The following is a 24,395-nucleotide window of genomic DNA, read 5'->3' on the forward strand; positions in this document are numbered from 1 at the left end:
GGTTGGAGCTATTTTAAGGAGACCCCAGTGCCTCTGGCAGGTCCACCACATGCCACTGTACAGCGGCTTCCATAGAGCTGAAGAATGGCTCCATTATTCCCCCACAAACTCATACTTTCACAGAGGTCCACCCACTTCTGACCTGATCTCGCTGAAACACACCACTATCGGAAATTCCCCCGTTTTGTGAAGGTGGGAACAAAACAGAACAAAATGAATCACTGAATAACAGGAATAAAGGTTGAAAATAGAAATTTTTTAAGAACATTTTAAAGAATTTAATCTTTTTATCTTAAAGTATTAAAGATTGTACCTTGTGTAAGGTTTTTATAATGCGTGCAGCACTTAATTAGCCATGGAACTATTTTATATACAGTTTTTTTTTTTTTTTTGGGTGAAGATTGTTTACAATTGCTAAACTAAATGATTCATTTCAGTTCAACAAAATAATTGCTTGGGTCACATCACATGCCAGAGCAGATGGTAAGGTTTCTTACAATATTTCTGTAAATAAAAAACAAATAAAGCGCCTTTATTTGAAAGGAAATTACTTATCTACTTAAATATTATTTATTAATAATAATAATGATAATATATAGGCCTATATATATATATATATATATATATATATATATATATACAGAAAAGTTTGGGGTCAGGAGTTTTGAAAGATATAAATACACTTTTCAGAAAGGATGTCTTCAATTGATCAAAAGTGACAGTAAAGACATTTATAAAGTTTCATAAGTTTTGCATTTCAATAAATGCTCTTCATCACAACGTCACAAACAGCACAACGTTGATAATAATAAGAAAAACTAATAATAAATAGTAAGTAAATCAGCAAATCAAAATGATTTCAGGATTCAAGGATCATGAGACACTGAAGACTGTAGTAATGGCTGTTTTTAAATTTGTTTTGCAACAACAGGATTGAATTCTATTTTAGATAGAACAAGAAAACAGTTCTTTTAAATTGTAATAATATTTCACAACATTACATTTTACTTTATTTTTGATCAAATAAATGCAGCCTTGATCAGAATAAGAGGCTTCTTTCAAAAATGACAAAAGAAAATCATTCTGATCTAAAACTTTTTAACAGCAGTGTATGCATTAAATAAAAATGTCCCCCAAAAAAATCCCTAAAATCAGCTTATAAACCATATGGTAGCTTTGTAAAATCCCATACAAAGCTAAGACAACTAAAATGAAATCTGTTTCTCATCATTCTGACACTTGTCACCAAGTCAAACAAAAACCCATCCACAAATATATAGCCTGCCCTGTGTGTTTATGCGAGTGTGTGTGTTTGTGTACGTGTGTGTGTGTGTGTGTGTGAGCATCAGGAAATACCAGGCCAAGCATTCCAGCCAGTCAGCACCTCTGGCCCTCATGTGACTGGAGATACACAGCCCAGATTGTGTGTGCAAGTTTGCTCAAGAAGCATGATAAGAAAATTTAGTAAAAGTGAGGGAGAAGGAGGGGTAAAGGAAGGATAATCTGATATGCATGACTTGTGGTTTCTCCTAGCGCCTCTCTTTTCTTTGCCCTGGCAGAAATGGCAGTTTGCATCCATAATTTACAGGCTTCTTCTCTCTCCCTCTTCTCCTGGCAATCTGGTCTTTATGGCTCCACCCCCATCCCAAACTCATTAGCATAATGTAGATGCTACCAAAAAAACAACAACACATTTTCACCTTCGAGCTGTTCCACATCTCATCAGTACACAAGACCAGGCAGAAAGCGACGAGTGTGTATTACAGGCTCAGGATGAAACACTTCATGCCACATGTGCTGTTTAGACGAATGTCTCTGGCTGGCTGCTAAAACAGATTTTTTTCCCCCCCAAAGAATCTCACATCTCAGTAATTGTGCCTGCCTTTAATAATCACATAAAAAACTGACACTGACGTTGTAAGGAGGAACAACAAAGCAGTGATTTTGAGAGGCCCCGCTGCTAATTATGACTCATGTTATACAGAACGTTCTGTTGCCGCTCAAAAACACTAAATAAATTCGTCGTTTGACTGCGCTCAAGAAATATGAGCGTCTGACACGACAGCGTGAATGCTTTCCCGTTTTTAGCACCAATTACGGCATTCGAGTTAATTTGGTAAAAGTTGTTTTGAAGATAACACCATGCGAGCGGCACATGCGTGTGCAAATCTGCGATTACATGAACAATCATTAGCAGAAATGAGCAGTGAAGGATCATCAGTCAAAGCGCTTACCGGAGGATGCAGTAAATTTCTTTGTTCAGTGTTTGGCAAATTCACTCACATATCTTCATCAATCATAGAAGTGATCTGGAATTTACAAAAAAAAAATAATAATAATAAAGCACATTATATTAATCCTTTGCCTAAGTAAATGATGTGCACGGTTACACATGTTCTTCTCAGTATTCATAATCCAAGGTTCTGTACCTTCCCTGCTTGATAATGTCACACTGCTAAATAAAGGAAGCACACGGTTAGGCTTATTCTGCACATGGGATCATGTACCATTATGATCTGTGGCATTTAGCAGCTAGTATAGGAGGCAATCTAACCGTTATAGTAACGGTACCGAACAGCAACTGTTCATATTTTCATAAACAACAAGCAAATCAAATTACAAGAAAAAAAGCAGTCTTTAATAACTAAAAAATATAAAATTGCTGATCCAATCACTCATTCAAACAAAGAGATATGTGCAGAGTCCTAAATTATTGTGCAGTTTAGAATTTAGTTTTGCAATATGAGATATCAGATTAATAATTTGCATTTTAAATTTGAAAAGTTTATCTCTTTTAAATATTTAATACTGTTGTTTGTTGTAAAAGCAAAATAATTTGCCGTTTTATTATGACAACTGCCTTTGACAACCTGTAATAATGCTGGAAGTTCAATAAAGCAACAAAACAGCATCAAATGTTGGAACAACATTCATTTTGAACACTTAAAACACCAAATCCCTTAAAAAGATCATGTTAAATTATTTGTGCATAACTTCAATGAATATCAAACTAGAGAAAACAGACTGTGCCTTCCCTTTTGCCAAATAGGTAGGAAAACTTTGACACCCATAATGCACTGGGGCATGTTGCCGTCCAAGGCCACTTCCACCAGTCTGATTGCCAGTCAAATATCGCCTTGCTTTAGTTGGAAATACCTTTTAGCAAACTTTTAGTCATAATGGTGCCGACTTGTCTTGTTCCCGAGTGCAAGAATTCAAAGAGCAAGCGTTTAGCGGGAGCAAGATATTTTCGATTTCCAGCGTCCAGCGCGTTGTAGGCAGTGGCTAAAAGGCTGCAAAGAATTGGAACACCACTACGGACTATCTGAAAAACCTCCCCGTTTGTTAGGGCTGCAACGATTAGTCAATAAATATTTGTCGACAAATATCTTTGTTGTCGAGTAGTCGTTTGATCTCACGTGACCTAATGTAAGGGCCTGCAATCCCGTGATTTGACCCCTACGGCGCTGTAGCGCTAGAGTGTAGTGCAGCCCTTACAAATGCTATTGCGGTAGAAGAAAACACAGCGCGAATTATGACCAAGGGGGTAATCCATCGACCGGAAGTTGAAGCCGGCCGGGTGCCGCCATGTTGTAGCAGAACTTCACTTGCGTTAGCATTTCCATTGACTCCCATTCATTTTTGCGTCACTTTGACAGCGAATAACTTTACATCTGAGGCGTTTAAAGACTCCATTTGTCCATTATTTATTTCTAAAGAAACACGACAATGTATAAAGGGCTCCATTACCTTCTATGTTACACTATGGCCCCGTAGAAACAGATTTAGTGAAAATAGGCTAACGATTGCGTCATAACCACTCGACTCTCTGTCGCGCTGTACAGAAGTTACCGTACAGACAGGAGGAGAAGCTCGCTGGCAATCGGGGAGACGTCCCGTCAAGGGAGAAGCCCATAGATAATGAGTCCATAAAAGCAACGGAATTCTTACTCCTGCTCACTCACGCCAAAGAACTCTTTGCTCAAGTTCCCCGTCTCTGCAAGATTAACGTTGGCAGTTTTCCCGCACAGCTACTAGAAGAGTAACGTCTGTCAGACAGGTTGCTCACGTCATCAAGCTTAGTTTGAGTCGGTCTGAGTCTGCGCGTCAGGAACGGAAGTTCTGAAAAATCGCTAAAAGTGGGCTTCAACTGTCTCAACTGAGTTCCAATGAGATCGCTCTGTCCATTTCTTTTACTGTCTATGATTATGACAGTGCAAACGAATCCGAACTAGCAAGGTTTAGGTTTGGGAAAGTTTCACAAAACTTCAAATCAAGAATGCTGTCGTGTTCAATACATGCAAGGCGGAACTTGCTTTTCACGGGAGCACAACATGCACGTGTGCAAGAGGAAACATCCCGGCAAAAGAGGAGCCGGTGAGAAGTGAGTGTTCTCCAGCTTACTAACCAGCGGTAAATCTCTCTTTATTAGAGAATGCAATACTACTAATAATAGTAATAATATTATCAATAGTAATATAATTACAGTAATGTGATGACTTATTTTGCATAGAATAAAGCTTGATCGAGCTTAGGAGTCAGGGCTGTTTTTATTATTGTAACACTATTAGTATATTAGGTATTATTATAGTCTTATCACTTGCCTGTATTTTGTTCAATAATCATGAAGACTTACAAAACGAGATGTTATATCCTTCCTATGATATAGGAAGAATATCATGGCAGTTACTTTATCATACTATAAATTAAAAGGTGAATGAGAACATCTCTGTCAGCTCAATTGTCATGTAAAAAAAGATTGTAATTTTATTCTTATAATAATTGTTTGCAGATTAATATTTTACCATTCTTTGTGTCCTGAAGTAAATGTCCCTTTTTCTGTTTCAGTTCTAAGAAAAGCAGTGGGCCTATTAAACAATGCTTAGAGAGCATTTGTGTGTGATTTGAGTTGGACCGAAATCTGAAAACTTAAAGAGAATGACCTGTTTATTTGGCTCAAAGTTCATTAAAACAACTATTTCAAAAGCTGAAGTGATTTTATTTTTGTATATTATAGTTAGAATATGTATAACTCAATGTTTTAACTAATTGGAAAAGCTGAATAATCGTTCCAAACTTACTGATTAGTCAGCGGAATAATCGGCGATTAGTCGATTAATCGTTCTAATAATCGTTAGATTAATCGATTATCAAAATAATCGTTTGTTGCAGCCCTACCGTTTGTAGTCAACATTATGACCACAAACACAGTGTTTTAGCCCAAAGGGAGAGGGAAAACTGAAAGGAACTGCCGTTCAGTCAGTAACACGGAGAAAACATTGTCCATTTACATATACTACCGACATTATAACTATACAAAGCGAGTTGAAAATCGGCGAAGTTACACTTAAAGGAGAACTCCGGCGCAAAATGAACCTTTGGTCTAATAAAACATTGGTACCTAGTCAACTGTCTCTGAGATTTGTTTTCATGATAATCGAATGTAAAGAGTTTTATCTCTAAAAACTGTTTAGCGTATAACGCTAGTAATGGGGGCATCTATTAAGTAAAAATAAATCGCTAGTTTATACCACTAACAAGACTCAAAATAGCCCCACACTAACACAGTAACATAATGAGGGTCCCTACATGCAAAACGAAGCATTGAGAACTTTGTAAGTGTACAGACCGTTTAATAAGAAGATATTTTATGAAGACAGTCCACTTCGTGTATACAGACAGGAGCCATCTTTGGAAAACAGTCTAGACTAGTCAAACCACGAACTCCATTCATACAGTTCAGCTCACTTAGCACGTCGTTCGTGGTTTGACTAGTTTGACTGTTTTCCAAAGATGGCTCCTGTCTGTATACACGAAGTGGACTGTCTTCATAAAATATCTTCTTATTAAACGGTCTGTACACTTACAAAGTTCTCAATGCTTCGTTTTGCATGTAGGGACCCTCATTATGTTACTGTGTTAGTGTGGGGCTATTTTGAGTCTTGTTAGTGCTATAAACTAGCGATTTCTTTTTACTTAATAGATGCCCCCATTACTAGCGTTATACGCTAAACAGTTTTTAGAGATAAAACTCTTTACATTCGATTATCATGAAAACAAATCTCAGAGAACGGTTGACTAGGTACCAATGTTTTATTAGACCAAAGGTTCATTTTGCGCCGGAGTTCTCCTTTAAATATCCTTAAGAAGTCATGATGTCACCACCAACACTCCCCCACCACCAACGTTAAACAGTGGAATAAGTTTTCTGTCAGGATTTGCATTGCAATAAAAACAGACTGACTGTATACTATCCCTTACTGTGCAGGGGGTGTGGTTTCAGTAACAACAATATAAACATGTACATCATCTCTAGACCACAACACAAGTTATCTACTACAGAATAAACACAAAGAGATATATAATCTCTTGTGAGGCTGAAGTCATTTTACAACTATTGGCTATATAACTATTCTGTTTGGAAACCTGGAAGCTTTTTTTTTTAAATAAAGAATTGCAAAAGGTTGTACAGTCAACATTCTTAATTCCAGCTGAAATACGACCAATAAGCATAATTTTCCACTATGGTTATGGTTTCACAACATTTGCAATGGACACATCCTCGACTAAAAAAGTCAGGGTTCAAAGAAAATCCAGGACTTCCAACTGGCACTTCAGCACATTCTCTTCTCGTAAATACGATAATTCTGACATGACTTGAAGGCAGCAATAATCTGTTCATATAAAACTTTGTCTTTATCTTTCTCATCAGCTTCTATGGTTCCACCATCCATTTCCTGTCATGCAACTGTCACTGAGCCTGAATGAATGGGCTTATAATCTAAAGGGAAAAAAAGTGACAATCTGTCTGATTCTCGGCCCTCCGCATGCAGCTGGAGTGCTGGGTCTATTAGGTGTGTTTATTGCTTGAATTCCTGCTATCACCCCCTACGGACCCCTATAGCTGTAATTTCATATGAATATTTCAAGTCAGCTTTTAGAAAAGCAAAACCACTGATATCCTAATGGGATCATGCTTTGACTATTAAATGGACTTGTTTATCACGACTGTATTTATAATACCCACACACCACTTTTGATATTCTACCAGAATATTGCAATTGCGTCAATTCATTGTGAATACGGATACCAGAATGATGATGATAATAATAATAATTTCCACACAGTATGCCATTAAATTACACTCAAATCTGGTTGGCTGCTGTGACCCTCTCATTTATTTTCTTATGTTTGAGCCTAATTAAATTGGACATATCCTTTTAATTAACAAAATGCTACAGTTCTTGAATTAAGCATTTGAGAACAGACAAAATGTGAAGTGCATGATAACGTCCTACTCCGAGAACATCCACCAGTGTTATTCCGGACAAAATGCCCAAGGACTTACTGAAATAAGGTTTAGACACGAGGATGTTACAGGTTATTCCTTAAGGACTGCTCCAGTTTTCAATGGGCTACTGCCATTTTAATTGGTACAATTAGGTTAATCGAAACCCACATCTGATGAAACATCCAGTAAAAATATCTAAAAAATAATACATAATTAAAAAAATAATTAATTAAAACAAATATATATTTTTTTTATTTAAAATATGTATATAATATTTTTATAATGTATATACTTGAACTAATGAATTATAAGTATTAATAATGAATTAATACTTTTATATAAAGAAAACTTGCATGTCTTTCTGAAACATAATAATAGTAAATTCCCCAAAATCCTTATCTTTGAGCCCTGCATAAACATGAAGCCTTTGTGACACAGAGTATCATTTACTTATTAAGAAAATATGACCTTCAGGCTGGATGACTGATCTGGAGTCACTCAGCGTGAGAGAAACCCTTGAGATGGACTGATACTAACAATAAAGGAAAGACACAGTCGGGATACAGGAGGCCGAGACAGCAAAGGCTTGATTATCCACACTTTCACGGTCACGGAGCACAAACTGAGAGTCGTCTATGGCCGACCTCCTCCGGTTCTTGGACTGCAGTGGCGCTCAGATGGGCTGTTGGATTGGGGTGTATTGTCTGCGCTCCACACTCATTAGCTGAGTCAAGGAGGGACTTACTGGGGTGTTTAGCTCGCCGGGTTTGTGTGGCAGCTCAACAAGCTCTCCCAGCTGGAGTACGGCTCTCACATCACAGCTGCACACTTACAATTAGTGCAGGTGCAGCTGAGGAAAGACCAGGCACAACACACACAAACACACAAAGGTGTTGCACACCGCAGATGAGTGCTGTTGTTACATGTAAAACAAAGCGCTGATGACTCAAAAATCAGCTCATTATAAAAACCAACAATGCAAGAAAACCACGTTTGCGTCAGATTTTGAATCGCGAGGTTTTTTTCTGGTGTTGTGCACATTTAAAATCTGTTTTGCTTAAACAGTTTATGACCTTTAGACGATAAAAAAAGCTTAGTTTAAGAAATGTACATCAACTTAAACGTCTGTTTACATGCACGTTCTTGCACTGATTATTCTTAATGATGTGTATCAAATTTTGATATGAATTGTCTTTCATTTGCAATGTTCAAATGCGCTTCTGTTGTTCTTATCTGAACAAAAACTAGCATTCCATTATCAAGCTAAAATGTTCTGGATGAGATAATGCACCAACTACATCATTTTCCAAATATTTGAAGAGAAAAATAGAAGCCAGGCTTGTGTTTCCCCCTCAATCTCATATTGATCCAAAGAGCCTTGCTTGCAAAACATTATCACAAAACTGAGCATGGAAACAAATTACATGACAAAAGCAGCCATTGATTTGTGAATCGTTTATTAAGGGGAGGCTAAAAGTGAAATGAATTCCAGCATTTTAAGCTTTGTTTCTCGGCCACACAGTGAGGCAATGCAGTAAGCTGAAATGCCGAGGCTGTCTTACATCTGGAGTCGTCTCTGATGCATGCCATAAAAGATGCCATTAAGCAGAATGGGCCGGCAAAACACACAACATGTAGATCTGAATAATTCATTTAGGGCTCAACCCGCTGGAGGGACATCTTTTTTTCCCCAATTGGTTTCCTGCATCAAAATCAAAGCAAATATTTTCTCTGACAAAAAAAAACACACAACACGAGCATTCTGCGAACATAGAAATTAGCAGGCAGGTGTCTTTACATGTGGTGCAGACCTTTATTTTTCTCTGTACAGTTCAATAGAGACTGCAGACTGTTGTCTGCCTTATTAGGCTCTTTTCCAGGGGCAGTGGATAATGAGACTAGTACACACAGACAATAAAAAACTCACAGCCAATCACATGAGAGTGATGTAAGACATCTGTCACCATGTTTTCCGCAGCTCTAATTTACTCAGTAACTGTGGAAGGCAAGATAAACTCTAACAGGGTCATCAGTGGGGAAGAAAAAGCTCATTTCAGTGCACAGGGTAAAAGTCACATGTTTTTCCATGTTCAAGATTCCAGATTTAGGTTTTATTATAGACAGATATCATAGAGTTTGTTTGCACAAAAAAAGGACATTTTGTAGATGGAAATGTTTTAGAGTTTTAGCATAACAAAAACAAATAAAAAAAGTATATAATAATTATTATTATCATTATTCATTTTTAATAATATTATTAGTACTACAGTAGAATTCTTAACATTCTAATTATAAATAGTTTATACACTTTTATATTTATAAAAAAAATTAAAATATTGTCATGCTCTATATATAAGAGCTTATAATAATAATAATGAATATAATAATTAAAACGTTAATTAAAATTATAATTATATTTAAATACATTTTAAAATAATGCGAATGTAAATGTTTGTTTTTTTTAATTCAGGATTTTATCAAATCTGGAAATATGAATTTAGAAATGTCCTAATATTTACAGGTTTAAATCCTAGAATTAGCCTGGGAAAACCCAGACAACTTCCGGCAAATTTAGATTTGCTCTGAAAGTTAGTCTGGCAAAGAGCTCATTCAAACCCATTTCCAATCCGTCGAAATCGAGGCACCAATCAGAAACGTTGGGGCGGGCTTTACACGATGACGACAGCGCTGGGATTTTGAAGCAGATTTTGTGGCCTACATTACAAAGATGGATGCCGCCGTCGAACGTCACTCGTTCGAATCAGCTATCGCGTCTGTTTTAAGCGATTTGAACGTTTCCTTTTTGTTAAAAACCGAGCAAAGAACAACACACGGAGATGTTTCTCCGCCATACGTCATCTCCTTCATCACTCTGATTGGTTTTAGGTCTATCCGCGACGTCCGTTGGTGACGCCCCTCTGGAAATGATTTGTCTATGACGCTTTGCCAGACCATAACTCAGTTACAACTGAGAATGGTTTGGTTTTAACCAGGCTATCCTAGAATAATATACTGTAGATGAGTTTCAAAGGAAAAATCAAAGGTTTTTTTCCTCTCAATCAGAAAGCAGAGACAATAGGAAACAAGTGTAAAAAATGCATCAAACATTTAAAAAGCATAACTGGCATCAAACAGACTGACCGAGTCAAAGATTCAGCGATGCAAAGTGCAAATGTGTGCACATGAAACCAAGAGAGAACCATGAACAAAATCAAGTAGAGAAAGGGGTAAAGATCAAGATTAATACAGAAACTTAAACAGAATTTCTACAATATCTAGTCTCACAATGTGTTTCCAGCAAACCAAGCACGTTTCAACTACACGTATCATGCAATATAGCTGAAGATTTTTAATTACTTCGCTCGGCAGCTGGAAAATGCCACAGTAGCCCAAAAGTTCACAAGGCCCCTTTCATTCAAACTCCAGTTATACAGGCAAGCGGCCAAGCCTGCCAACCACTAAGCATTCAGCTGGGCCTCCAGCACCGGGCCAAGTTGAGCAGACAACCACAGCCATGCGCACAAGAGCGAGGGACTTGCTGACACATCTACAACCCTGACGCAGGGCAGAAGAATGCACAGGCTCACTCCAGCCTTTTCTTTGCGGCCGAACTTGAACGTACCCAACAATTACCAAGCTATTTTCTCTGGAAGGGCAATTCCCTGTTTATTGGTATCCGCCTGTCAAAGGCTCTCCCTGTCAATCCCCAGCAGGAGCCTTTCCAATGGTCAATGGGAGAAGATTGAGTGTAACTCGACGAAAATGAGTGGGATTCCGGTTCAGGATTCACCAGCATTACACAGGAGGGAAGCGGTTTTCCAAAAGGATTAAAAACAAGATGGTGATTTGAACAGTAGCTTGTAATTTTCCAATACCGCCAGTTTAAAAAAAAATACAATAACGCAATGGAGTGTTAAAAGGAGGGAATAGATGTGCTGATGTGGCATTCAGACTAGTGCTGTCACACTTTTGAGCATCTTCCCTGTGTGACTTGGTGGAATATTTGTGTCAGGATACAACTCGAATAAATATGTAAGAAAAAGACATGTCTTCAGGAGAATGCATCTCTATAAAGAATCTTATAAAGAAACAGCATGAAATGTTTCGGAATCAACCTTAATAGAGCTTCTGTGGAATTCGGCATCTACTGCTACCACAGAAAAATAATTTTGGTGCTTTTGGAATAACAGCTTCCACCCTAGTTTCATCACCTCACACTTTCTTTGTTAGAGCTCGGAAATGCCTGAAGTTAGGAATGAAAATACTGGCATGTCCCTGCAGCTCAGTGAGAGAGAACATTTCTGCAGCTGCCGAGTGAAGTCAGCTCATCAGAACAGAGCCAGCAGGCCAGGTTTCCTCCACAGATAACCATGTTAACCTAAAGAACATAAACACCCACCTCACGTTTCACCACGAAAGTATGTGTGCCATGAGGTTACGACGCAATCTTTAGGAAGCAGCACTGAACAATGTTTCCATTTCTGACTATACAAAAGTCGTGTCATGTATGTGCCTTACAAATGATATCACGTGTAATTTGAGATTTGATTTGCGTGGTATCTGACCAGAAACTTCTCATCCTTTTGCATAGAATTCGGCTCCCACAGTTCAGATGTATCTGATACTTCAGCACATTGCATATTGAAGGTGGGACAGTAAACAAGATTTTTTATATAAATATAAAAGCGAAATAATATCATTGTCAAAAGAATACACTTTAAATATAAAATAATATAAATAGGTCTATACATGTATATAAAAAAGTATAATAATCGTAATATTATTATTATTAAATTAAAACTTAAACAAACACAAACATTTATAATAGGCCTATGCAAACATTAATTATTAAATATAATAAATAAAAAACGTTATTATTATTATTATTATTATTGTTATCATCATCATCATTTTGATGCCTTAATGTTAGGAAGAGTTTGAGAAATAAACTTTGTAGGCATAATAGATAAATATATGATGTTAAAGACATATGTCACAATCTATGATTCGATTTGCTCACGCCACTTAAATTAGCGAGGGTCAGAGTCTTCTTACAATTCAATTTACCACATATTATGTTGCAGCTCCTAATAATCCGCCCAACTGGCGAGTGACTTTATGCACTCACTAGGGGTGTAACGGCACGCAGAAGTCACAGTTCCGTTTTTGGGTCACGATTCGATACGAGTTCGGTACAGCAGGAAAAAGCAACAAATCCCCAAAGCTAGCTTTCTTTTAATTTATTTCATTTATATAACAGACAGTAGTGCAAATTACAGTTTGTTCCAGCTAGTGGCATTCAGTCCTCCCTGAGGTAGTTTGTACAGTACACCCTCCTTTAGTATATTAAAGACTCAGCAGTAAACAGAATGCATTCTTGCATTTTTTAACAAAAAAGCAAAAGCTATTTGGTCACAATCAGCTACAAAATTGAAAAAGCATCTCTTTAGTTATAAAAACACTAAATAAATAGAATAATGAAAAAGAAACAGCGGACACAACTTAAAATATTCTGTCATTTATGGTAATCATTCAAAACATGTGAAGGGTCTATTTTTATTTGTAAAATAAGGAAAACAAACAGGATGCTGCTTTCTGCCATTAGTAAACAGCGCTGCATTACAGCAGGCGCCCCCTTCTGGATTGGAGTGTGGATCACCTGTGACCGGCCGTATTCGTCGTCTGAACCGTGACGATTCAGTACAAACACATTTACCGTTACACCCCTAGTCCTCCTCACCAAAGCCAATTTTTAATTGCATTTGGCACAAGTGTTATTTTTGGACCCTTGACTGTATCAATAAGACAGGGCTCATTCTGAACGTCATGTGACCGCCTATTATCGCGTACACTGTTATCATGGGGTGCTCATAAAATATAACTACTGCAGGCCTGGAATGTGATCGTTGCCATTGGATGTGGTGGTACCATGACCTTATTGTCATTCCTCTCTGCTTTCCTATTAAGCGCACTGCTCCCAGTAATTTTCGATGAGTCAAGCTGCCTGACTGACGCACTCCAATTAGGCCTGGGCTAGCAGAGCCCTTAACTCCAGCACATGCTGTTCTTCAGGCACGCACGCAGCCAGGCCTTTTTAGCCAATGACAGCAGGGTGACGGTGATGACATCGAGATGGCCTGCTTGGCAGCCTGCGGGCCACACTAAGGAGACAGAAATATCTTGCTTTGACAGACATGGATACATGGCGCTACGCGTGCAGCTGTCTAAATGTTGCCTCTTTTTGTCTCTCACTCGCTCTGCGCTATCTTTCTCTCTTGATCCTGCGCTCACTCTCTTGCTCTCTCTCATTCAATCAACTTAAGCACACTGACTTTTTGTCTGCGGCTGAGGCGAGGGGTCAGCGTTCGGAGGCCAACCTTTAGACACAAGCATTTGAGATGGATGAGGTTAGGGCGGCGACTGGAGCCTGAACACAACCCACAGACAACCTCAGACGTTCTCAATTAATCAGGTCACGGTGCAGGGAATAACTCACTCTCTGGTATCTGGGTCTGGACGGTACAACAATCTTCTGCAGCTCACGCAGCCATGCAGCTATTTGCCTCTCAAAACAGTTGAAACTGTGCTTGTGCATGTGTGAAATATTTGAGAACGTCAACAGATAGCTTGTGACATATAACCTTTATAGCTAAACGTAATGGAATTAAACTTCGCTTCAAAACTCCAAATGGTCATATCAATCTTACATAAAAGTATCCAAGTCATGTTTCACCCCAAAAAGAAAATGAAGCCTATTTTAAGGACCATAAAGTGATTTTACGATAATTAGGCAAGTATTCCCCCCAAATTCCCATTCACATAATGCATTGAGAATTTTCTTTGCTAAATTAAAAGGCATAACATAAAAAACTACAATTAAGTATAAATATTTGACCAATTAAAAAAATGCTATTCTGTTTTCAGATTACAGAAATGAATAGGTAAAATGTGCTTAATTGTAATGAAAATAATGTCACAAAGTAGAACATATTGGACTTGGTCCCAAATATTTTTTATAAATAATAATTATTATTATTATTACTACATTTATAAAAGTATTAAATATAAAAATATACAATATTAATATACAAAATTAGTATATCTAATAACATAATATAAAATGTATAAATATAGAGCCAAGAACCAGTAAGCAACCTTGAAAAATTGTCCTATTCATGCCATTATTTCAATTTCCAAGAGTTTTTGAACTCCTTAATTTAAGTGAAATTTCACACTGTAATCAGGAGTTTAATAGTCAGTTAGCTAGACCCTCTGCTAATTAAACACATACCAGAGGCCCCTTCCCTCCCTCTCTGTGCTTCATTACCAGGAGCACACAGGCCTTAAACTCAGTCTGGATGTCTTTCAAGCTCTCCTCCTCTGGAAGCCGTGGGGCTACAGGAGGTCTCGCTAGAGATGGGAGCATTTTCATTCAGATCTTGAATGGCTTGCTGCTTTAAAATGCTTACCACATTCCTCCTTCCTCGTAGACATCCTTCTGATACTATAAAATTTCCCCATCACCGCAGCTCTTTATTTGCTTTGTTACGGCAGCTCTGTACGTCGCCCCACCTCTGCAGGTCCTTCTGAGGGCCTTGAACAAAAGGTGTCACCGAGACCCAACCTGGGGAGTCTGGGGTGAGGGAAACCAAGAAACATCTGTCATTCTTTATGGAGTCTATAAAGATCACAGAGTTGGAAGGAGAGAATGAAAATATATGATTGGAGGAGCCGTATGCGTACGCTGGATGTAATGCATTGAGATGACTGCTGTCAGATTCAAGCAAAATGGAGGTTTGTCAAATGAGAGCATCCAATCTGGGGCAAGCCGCCTCCTTCGGATCACACATAAAAACTGGAAGTGCAATAAATACACTTTTTAATGTTGGTCTGGGCAGAATCATAATGGCCTCAGATTTTCTATCCAACAGACTGTATCCGTAAATCAACTCCAGATAGTCTTGCCAGAGAGCAACAGCAACATCGTGAACGCCCTAAATCACCAGCAAATAAATGAGAGGAATTCACATAATCAGTGCAGCTGGATGAGACAGTATGTTCTGATAACTCAAGGCTTTGTTTGAGTTCAGTCTCCACCCCAATAGCTCTCAAGCTCTTCCAGGGCTCCACAACCAAAACAACTACTATGAAGCCAGCCACCGGCTCCAAAAATGAAACATTTAAGAGCCAGATTACTTGTTTTAGATGTCTGAAGGAAAACAAATCGAAGGATCACTTCAAATTGTAGATTGTTGAATATTTCTATCCGATTATAAATCAATTAAATTAAATACAAAACAAAAAATGCTACACTGGTTACAGTTCTAATACGTGAATACAGTGCACGTACAAAGTACAACAGAACCAAAAAATAATTCAGCGAGTGGCTCAGAACGATTCAGAGTAAATTAGTTTTATTCAAACCAATAGCTCTTTTGTGAATCTTCTTGAAAAGGGAAAAGACAGAAAAAAAGGTTAATTTTAGATTTTATACTGTAATGTTATTTGACAATATATAATATGAAGCTAATCTTTGACAATCTTTATATTAAAATAACCAGCCAGATTCCTCTTATGCATATGCACACCGATTTGCTTCAAGTACCTATATCTCATACATCTCAATCTGTGCAACACTGTGTGTGCTAGTGATAATATCTGGAGACGCATTCAGATAAGTAATTCGCATATCCTGTGCAGATGAATAGTATGCAGGTTTGTAATTGTGTAAGCAATGCAGTGATTTGTTTTTGTTCACTCAGACCCCGAGGGCTGGCACTCTTCACACTGCACAGCCCGGGACTGCCAGGAACTACACAATTTGTGATATTATTCAAATGAGCACATTGTTTTCCTGTTTATTGACACGAACGGGCGGGAGACAACTCAACAAGATTAAATCATTCAGAAACAATCAGCCCCTGAGTGCAAGTAGCATTTGAAATGTATTGCTCAAATTATTGAGAGCCATTAATGCATGTGTCCACTCTTGATGCACTGTATATTACACTCATTCATCATGGCTGCATGGCCTGGCAGGCCAACAGAAAACATCTTTTGTAATCATATAGCTTCCTGTCAAGGGCAGCATACACGTCTGTACATTTAATGATTCAAATGTTAGTTTTTACTGGTGAGTAGCTGACAAAGGAAAAGTTTATATCTCACTGCTAAGACAACATATGTGTGAAACAATTGGGGTTTAATGTCCACAGTGGAACATAAAAAGAGAACTGATTGATAATGCACTAGTCGTTCTTTTCCACCTAAATCACAATGAAACTTTCGAGTTCCAAAAAATACATAAAAACTATCTTTCCAATGAGCTGTTTCTGAGTCTCTAAAAAACAGTGTCGAAACAGTGTATCAGTTTTAGCAAGCATAGTGTCAAACTCTGAGCCCTATTAGGATGCTAGCTGTCATTGGCATAAACGCAACACAGATGCACAATCCTCAGCCTCTTCACCTCCAGAAGTGAGATGAAGAACATCCCAGCCTAAGCTTTCATTTCCCTTCCACACAAAAGACATATTTCCAGAGGAATCCCCATCACATCTGTCCCGCATTGCACAGTCAGTGCTCTTCATGAATGCACTTTTGGCATGGGTAGAAGGGATATTTCAGCTTGTTTCAACACCTTCCATTCAAAAGGGGTGTTGAACTTAATCTGAGCCAACAATGGGGAAAAAAAGTAAAGTAACTTGATGGCAAACCTCCATTAACAACAACAAAGTGCCAGTATATAGGCAATTCTTGGCAAAGCTATATTACTTGACAGAGTGAGGCTGATGTATTGTAGCAGCAGTAGCTTTGTTTCGTACCTTTTTGTGATACATTTTTTTTGGTTGGTGTAGATTAGGCACACAGACCTACAGCCAAACAAACGGCGGCACTAAATCAAACATTCAGAAGTCAGGTTCTGTTGAACTTTCTATTCATCAAAAAATCCTTAAAAACAAACAAAACAACAACTGATTTCAACATTTATAATATTAGAATTTTTTCTTGAGAACCAAATCAGTATATTAGAATGATTTCTGAAGGATTGTGTGATACTGAAGACTAGAGTAATGATGCTGAAAATTCAGCTTTGTCATCACAGGAATAAATTATATTTTAAACCATATTAATAAAGAAAACACTTTTCTTTTTAAATTGTAATAATATTTCACAATATTACTGTTTATACTGTATTCAGTAAATGTAGCTTTGGTGACCTTAAGATAAATATAAAATAATAATAATATTTCTTACCAACCCCAAACTTGTGAATTATATTTAAAGATTGCCCCCTGTGGTTACTTTTTCTTAGTAACTTGTAGAGTAGCAAACTACAATTTAAATTGATAACTTTACTGTAGTTCTAAAAATCTAAAAAGTATCATTAGATTGTAGCCTGGAAAAATACAGTTGTAGAGCACTGCTACTTCTGGCTGAGGCTGCGCTATTATCAACGGAGAAAACAGTAATTTACAAAGGTAAAGACTACCTTCCCACAGATCGAAAAGAGAAACATAGAATCGGGAGTATTCCTCCTCTCAGATGCGTTTTCCTCCCGTAACTGCGCAGGCTAGATATCAAAGAGAAGTGAAATCCTGGGTGCTACAGGAGCTGGGATGTTAATTCCTGTGGTGTGAGCTAATCCTGCGAGTGCTGACATCCTTTTTCTTTATCAAACACACCATGTGGCTTGTACACATGCCCAGAGAAAACTTCACCGTCAAAATCATTTCTTACTGTGCTTCTATCATGTGGTATGAGACAATGAAGACAAATATCTTCTGAATGCAAAACATCTTCAAGTCTAGATGAAAAAGAGATAGCTACAATTGACAGCTAAAATTTGTAATTTCCACCCCAAAACAATGATGGTTAAACAGTAAACACTAGTCAGTCAAAAGGACTGCTCAAACTTTTCAGGTTGCTCAAACTGAGCAATGTATAAAACTGAGAAAACAAAAAATACTCACTATTGCTTTAGATTAAACTCTAAAATATATAAATACATCAATTGTTGTCAAAAAAGTAAAAATCACCAATGGAGACACTTAGCCTTGTTTGAGGAGCCACACACAATATGAGAGGCCATTCATTGTTGAAAAATGAGGGCGGAAAACCAAGTCAACCTCACACAGAGCATCGCTGCCTTCGCAACGGCTGGGGACACTGGAACTTGGATGTCAAGATTAAAGGGAGAAGAAAAAAGGAAGGAAATGGAAAGGGAAGGCAAAGACTATTAAAGAAGAACAGTTTATGGCAAGAGAAGAGAAGAGAAGAGAAGAGAAGAGAAGAGAAGAGAAGAGAAGAGAAGAGAAGAGAAGAGAAGAGAAGAGAAGAGAAGAGAAGAGAAGAGAAGAGAAGAGAAGAGAAGAGAAGAGAAGAGAAGAGAAAGTGTCTCAATATCCTACACATCTTAATCCTGTTTTTAAACATTTTCAGATATTTTACTGGGAAAGAAAAATGCAGATTAATAACATTTAAAAGAGAAATTAAGTGAAAAAGAGAAAAAGTGAAAGAAAGCTGTCGAGACCCCTTCCAGGAAGTATCGCCCCTCCTTTCCTTTAATGAGGTTAACTGTAAAAGCATGTGCAGGACACAGTCTCCCTTTACACACAGCAAAGGAAAGGTCAGCCGTTATCACACCGAGGCCCCCCGTCTCGGTACAAAGCAAGTGCAAAATTACAATTACACCTTAATGAATAGCATATTTCATTACATATATGCTAATTAAGAACTTTCAGATACAACACTGGCTGTGATAAGCATCTGCTTTAGTACCACGACAGATTGTTCAATCCTCTGAGCTACATGTTGCTTTGTTCTGAGAGAGAGTAAAAAGAAAGAGGAGCATATGCGTATCAGAAAAGTTAGCGGTTAGTGAGCCGGTCTTTGCGCTGCAGTGTCAGTGTTCCAGGTGAAGTGTGGGAGGAAAGGCTGGTGTTCTGGCTTTTGTAACAAGCACCCGTCTCCACAGGCTGACGTGAGCGCGCTAATCGCTTTAGCTGATCCCGCTCGGCTGTGTGTGAGGCAGATGTTTGTCAGGCCACAGCACTGCTCAGCGTTCACACTGCACTAAGCGAGATTAACCACCACCTTTATTTATTTATTTATTTATTTCCCTCCTTGCCCCCGCCTGCCCCAATTCTTAACCCCTGACTAAAAAGCTGGGAGAAAGAAAAAAACAAAACAAAGCTATATTAAATCATTGTGTAAGGCACCCAGCGATCGTTTCAGAGAAATGTGTTTTTTCTCCATGAATTTCCAAGAGTGGCTTTTGGGGAGAACAGCCAAACACGCAATAAGACAAATGTTTACGAAAAGGCGACAAGGCCGCTCCATCATATCGACGCGCAACTCTCTGAGGTCGTGGAAATATTTTCCTGGTGCAAGTCAAAAAATAAGAAACATTTGAAGTGAGAAACCCAAGCCCTTGTCATTTGATCTCTTTCCCCTCTCTTTCTTCTCTGTTGTTCCATTATGCAGGTGCTGGAGGCCTGAGGGTACGAGGCATTCTGTGTGCAGATACAGCTACCCTGCGCATAAACACTACCAGACGTCCATCCAGCACGGGTCTGTTCTGCTGAATATTACTCACAGGCTTCCAGTTTGGCCAAATCAACCCAGCATGTTCCCGATGCTCACCACGCTCTCATGAAAAGGCATAATCGTACAGGATATGTAAACATCTCTCAGCTTATGGCAGAAGACGGGAATGACCCGCTGCCGGTACAGAGGACAGTGTACAAAGGTCGAACGTTATCCAGATGTTACGTACTTTGTTCTAAGCCGCTTGAAATGCTGTTACTGTTTGGTGATTTGTCATGCTTTTTGAGACAATGGGAGTCATATTTACATACACTCGCAGTGACCACTTGAAAATCTCCTTATCAACATTTTTGCGTCAATATAGGTGTCAACCAGTATTCCCAGCAAAAGACATATAAAGTGCGGTTGTCCTTGTGCCTACCCTCTGTCAAAGCTCAAACATAAAGCAACAATTGTGACTTAAAATAAATTTAGGCAAATTAAATAATCAATTAAATCGCAAGCAATCTCATAATTTTTCCATTTCCAACACATGTCAGGTTTCGTGTCAAAGAAGGGGTATTTGAGCCTTATTAATGGAGTTGTCGGTATGAAAGATAAAAAAAAGGCACAGTAAACAACACTGCCTTCAAGTCAAAATGCAAAAAGGTACAAAATGCAAGCCACTAAATTATCTGTACAGAAAGAACAACAACTAAATTTACAGCCACTAAAAGTGAACAACAATAAACTTCATGACATTGTAAAAACAACATGTCAGATTTAAAAGCCATGCCAACCTGTGTGTTCTTCAAGCTGGGAGTAATGTCAGCAGCCCCCCCTCCCCCTCCCCTCCCGACCCTTCATATAGTCCGTGGGGAAGGTCCCTCTGCGAGCTCCCGTCCAAACTAGGGTCCACTGCACCTGGGAAGAAATAAAAGACATGTTACACCTTCAGCTTGAAATTAGAGTATCCTCCCAGGGACACTCACCAAACCAGAGTAATTCACTTCACACGCACACCCCTGACGATATGACATTTCCCGCTCTACTGATGTATCCGCACAGGTCTGGTACGGCATGTTTTGTTTGTGTTGCGCTGGGGAGTTTTCAGCTAGAGTGACATCAAACGCAGCCACCCTGGGGTGTCTGGGAGTAGACTCCCGCTATAACCCGTTTCCCTCTGCTCACAAACTGCGTCCTTCCGAAAGGTTATCATAGAGCCGCTTTGTTACTCCTAATCCAAAATTCATTACATATAGCAGTTACCACAATTTAAAATGATACGTTTCCTGAACGGCTGGGTGAGCTCCTTCACAGTTCGCTGAGAGGTAAGGACGTAGAGAAACAGAGGGTAAAAACGGACACCAATGCTTAGTGTAATTGTGAGAGCAGAGCACCATAAACATGTAGAGTGGTATGTGTCAGCACCAAATCTAATTTACCGACCTCACAAGTGATTGCACGTTGCCAGGTAAGCCAATTAAGTGGCTATTAACCTCGTATAAGCGATAGGGGTGGAGAATCTTTGGTTTCTTGGCATGTGACAGGACACTGAGGCCGCTTTTTGAGTGACAGCGATGTGAAGGTCAGACGGTAATGTGTGGCATGAATGTGCAAGTGATAATGACTGGGCCCTCTCATCGTACCCGGCTCGGATAGCTGCTAACTGGATTGGATGGCCGGCCACCACATCTCTCTGAGCATGATACACATACGTCCTAAGCTGCTGAGAACAGGATCAGCAAATGGCGATGTGCGGCAATGCCCGCGATGGAGCGAACACAGGAACACCGAGTCTCTGTTGTGCTGGTCAGATTGCAAAAGTTAAGACATACTGAGAAGAGCCAAGTTTCTAAGCAGCTGCTTCCAAACAGTTTTTTGGACCTCATATTGACCTAAATGGATCCACATCACCACTTGATATGCTTATCATTTGGACATTTCTAAATGATCAGACTAACTAAAAATCCCAAACGTACGCTGAAGAAGTATTTGAGTCATAATTATAGACCAGAATATCATAGAGACTTTTGAGTGGGCTCTTTCACTTGGGCCAATAGAGTTTTGTAGGACATTTTTGTAGGCCAGCCCGAAATTTAGCATCACCTTTGTTCCCTCAATAAAAACCCAATAGGATTTTTCTACTGGCTTTTGGATTATTGTACCGTATCAAACAAAAGTTTGAGTCTTAGGCCTTCATGTTTTGTTCATCATGATTATCTTCACAAATGAACGCAAACTTTTTGAATCTTGATGCCTAAATACAATCGGCAGAAGTAAAAATCTAAATGAACTACACCTTGGCACATGATTTCTGACCTGACAACTCTTTAAAAAACATCTGGTCACACTTTAGATTAGGGTTCAATTATCACTATTAACTACAACGTTTAGGTATTGGGTAGGATTAGAGATATGGTCATGCAGAATAAGGCATTAATAAGCTCTTTATAAGTACTAATAAACAGCCAATATCTTAATAATATGCATGCTAATAAGCAACTATAGTTAATAGTGAAGATTGGACCCTAAACTAAAGTGTTACCAAACATTTTCCCTTAAAGTTTGAGTTTGCAAGAGTGTGATTATAAACGCAATGAAAAGCGAAAAGCCTGATTGGTGTGATGATGTTTAATGTCCTCAACAAAACCTGTAGTACTATTTAGCCACTTGCAGCTAGCAACCAACTTTATCAAGACAAGTAACAGCTTTAAAAACGTAAAGGTATTTTATTTTGTATTTTATGCCGTAGAACAAAGCGTGAAAGTATCTTGAAGTTGTTAACCACAGACCTTATTTCAGGCATTTACCAAAAACCCATTCAGAAAACCCATTGACTTTGGGATGAAGAAGTGCTAAAAACTTTATTGGGTTTCATCTGGGTTTTGGCCTACAAAAACGAATCACTGCAGCACAATAAGCAACCACCTACCAAAGCCCCAACAGACCCTAGCAACCACATAGCAACATGTTAAAAACCACTCAGAGCACATCAGCAAACATAAAACACCACCCACAACACCCTGACAACAAAGCAACAACTTTAGGACAGGTCAGTGATCAAATTCAGGTAGTCATTTCAATAAACTTAAGTAATTCTGTTTTACCTGTATGAGTCAACTTGCATCATATACCGATATGAATGATCAGAGCAAGGATTCCACTTTAGCATCTACTTTAGTCTTTGCGCAAGTGGAACAATTGACCATTTTACAGAAAAGCAATTAGAGGCTGTGAAATGAGTACATGCTTCATTCCAGAAGAGGAAGATTGCCATTTCTGCATATTTGAATCCACTAGAAGGCAATCACTGAAATATGCAAACATTCATGAGAAAATAAATGTAGTGGAAAATTTGGTGCATATCTGCAATCAAGTTTCATGTGCAGATCTAGGAAGAAAGAACAGAGCTGAGGCAAATCGACCTGATATTGAGTATCAACTGTTTCTCAATGAGGTTTCAAATAACCCTTAAAATATTCCAGAGTAATAGCATGCGTTTCAAAATGAGAGATTATTGGAAGTGTCAATATACTGTTACTGATACAGAGCATACATCTGTATGCTTTTAAAATGTGTTGATCCTCTGTGATAACTCTTTATGGAGTGCTAGAAACAAGTCCTTTTCACAAACACTGTCAGAACAGGCATGCAAGCAGTTGAGAGACATTTTGTACAAAGTCATGGACAGCAATGAGGAAAAAACAAATGCATTTAATAAAATTCAGTTAACCATACAATTACTTTATAATATATGGCTTAAACCAATACAGTTTTGACTCAGTAGATTTATCAAATAACTAAATACGTATGTATGCAGGACAGGTGTGTATACAGTCATATTTATTAAAATATGATATAATTTTGAAATTATTCAGGTTTTTCATTTAGATGATATGATATCCCTAAACTTTTTTTTTTAAACATCTGTGCTCTAGTGTGTATGTCTGTCAACCCTGCATAATTCCACTGATCTGCTTCAACCCTTCAAAACCATGACCCTTCTCCATCCTCTAAATGCTGTGTGTGAACTGCACTAGACGACAAGCTCCTGCATGCACGGAATTCTCCGCATCCGAAAATTCAGGCATAATTCTGAAAGAACTAGTCGTTTTCACATAACACACCCTCAATTCAATTTAAACAGACTAATAAATGTGGAGTCATGACATGCAGAAAGAAAGAAAGAAAAATCAATGTAGCCAGCAGTGCAAACAGTTGATAATTACGAATGGAAGTGGGGGGTGGGAGTGCAAACATCATTTGTTAAGGTGAAACAGTACAGTTCCTCACTACAGACAGGAGTTGGGTGGCAGAACCCTGCCAAAAGCAATAATTGATCATTTACATGCAAATAGAGAACGCAAAAAAAAATGGTTTAAATAAAAAAAATAAAAAAACAGTGAGCATTTTGAAGTGCCGCATCGCATGGGCATCCAGCAAAATCAATTCACACTCTGAAGAAACCATTTTCCTCAGCCGGAGATAATGTGCCACACTATGGGTTGTCAGATACATATCAGAGGGAAATTAGCTGAGGAAAACTATTCCCACCCAAAAACAAACAGGTCAAGCG

At 38.4% G+C, this 24,395-nt stretch overlaps 1 long non-coding RNA gene across 1 annotated transcript in view; it reads right to left on the reverse strand.

The window, feature by feature from the left end:
• Nucleotides 1-2,233: 2,233 nt before the first annotated feature.
• The window catches only part of LOC130077619 (uncharacterized), a 60,530-nt gene continuing 38,368 nt past the window's right edge, over nt 2,234-24,395 (reverse strand). The window contains exons 2-3 of the long non-coding RNA XR_008805804.1: nt 20,617-20,740; nt 2,234-2,309 (exon numbers count right to left, since the gene is read on the reverse strand). This is a non-coding gene — a long non-coding RNA (uncharacterized LOC130077619). The remainder of the gene's footprint in view (nt 2,310-20,616; nt 20,741-24,395) is intronic.

This window comes from Rhinichthys klamathensis, unplaced genomic scaffold (assembly GCF_029890125.1).
Source record: "Rhinichthys klamathensis goyatoka isolate OS25496 unplaced genomic scaffold, OSU_Roscu_1.1 h1tg000764l_1, whole genome shotgun sequence".
NCBI classification, from domain to species: domain Eukaryota; kingdom Metazoa; phylum Chordata; class Actinopteri; order Cypriniformes; family Leuciscidae; genus Rhinichthys; species Rhinichthys klamathensis.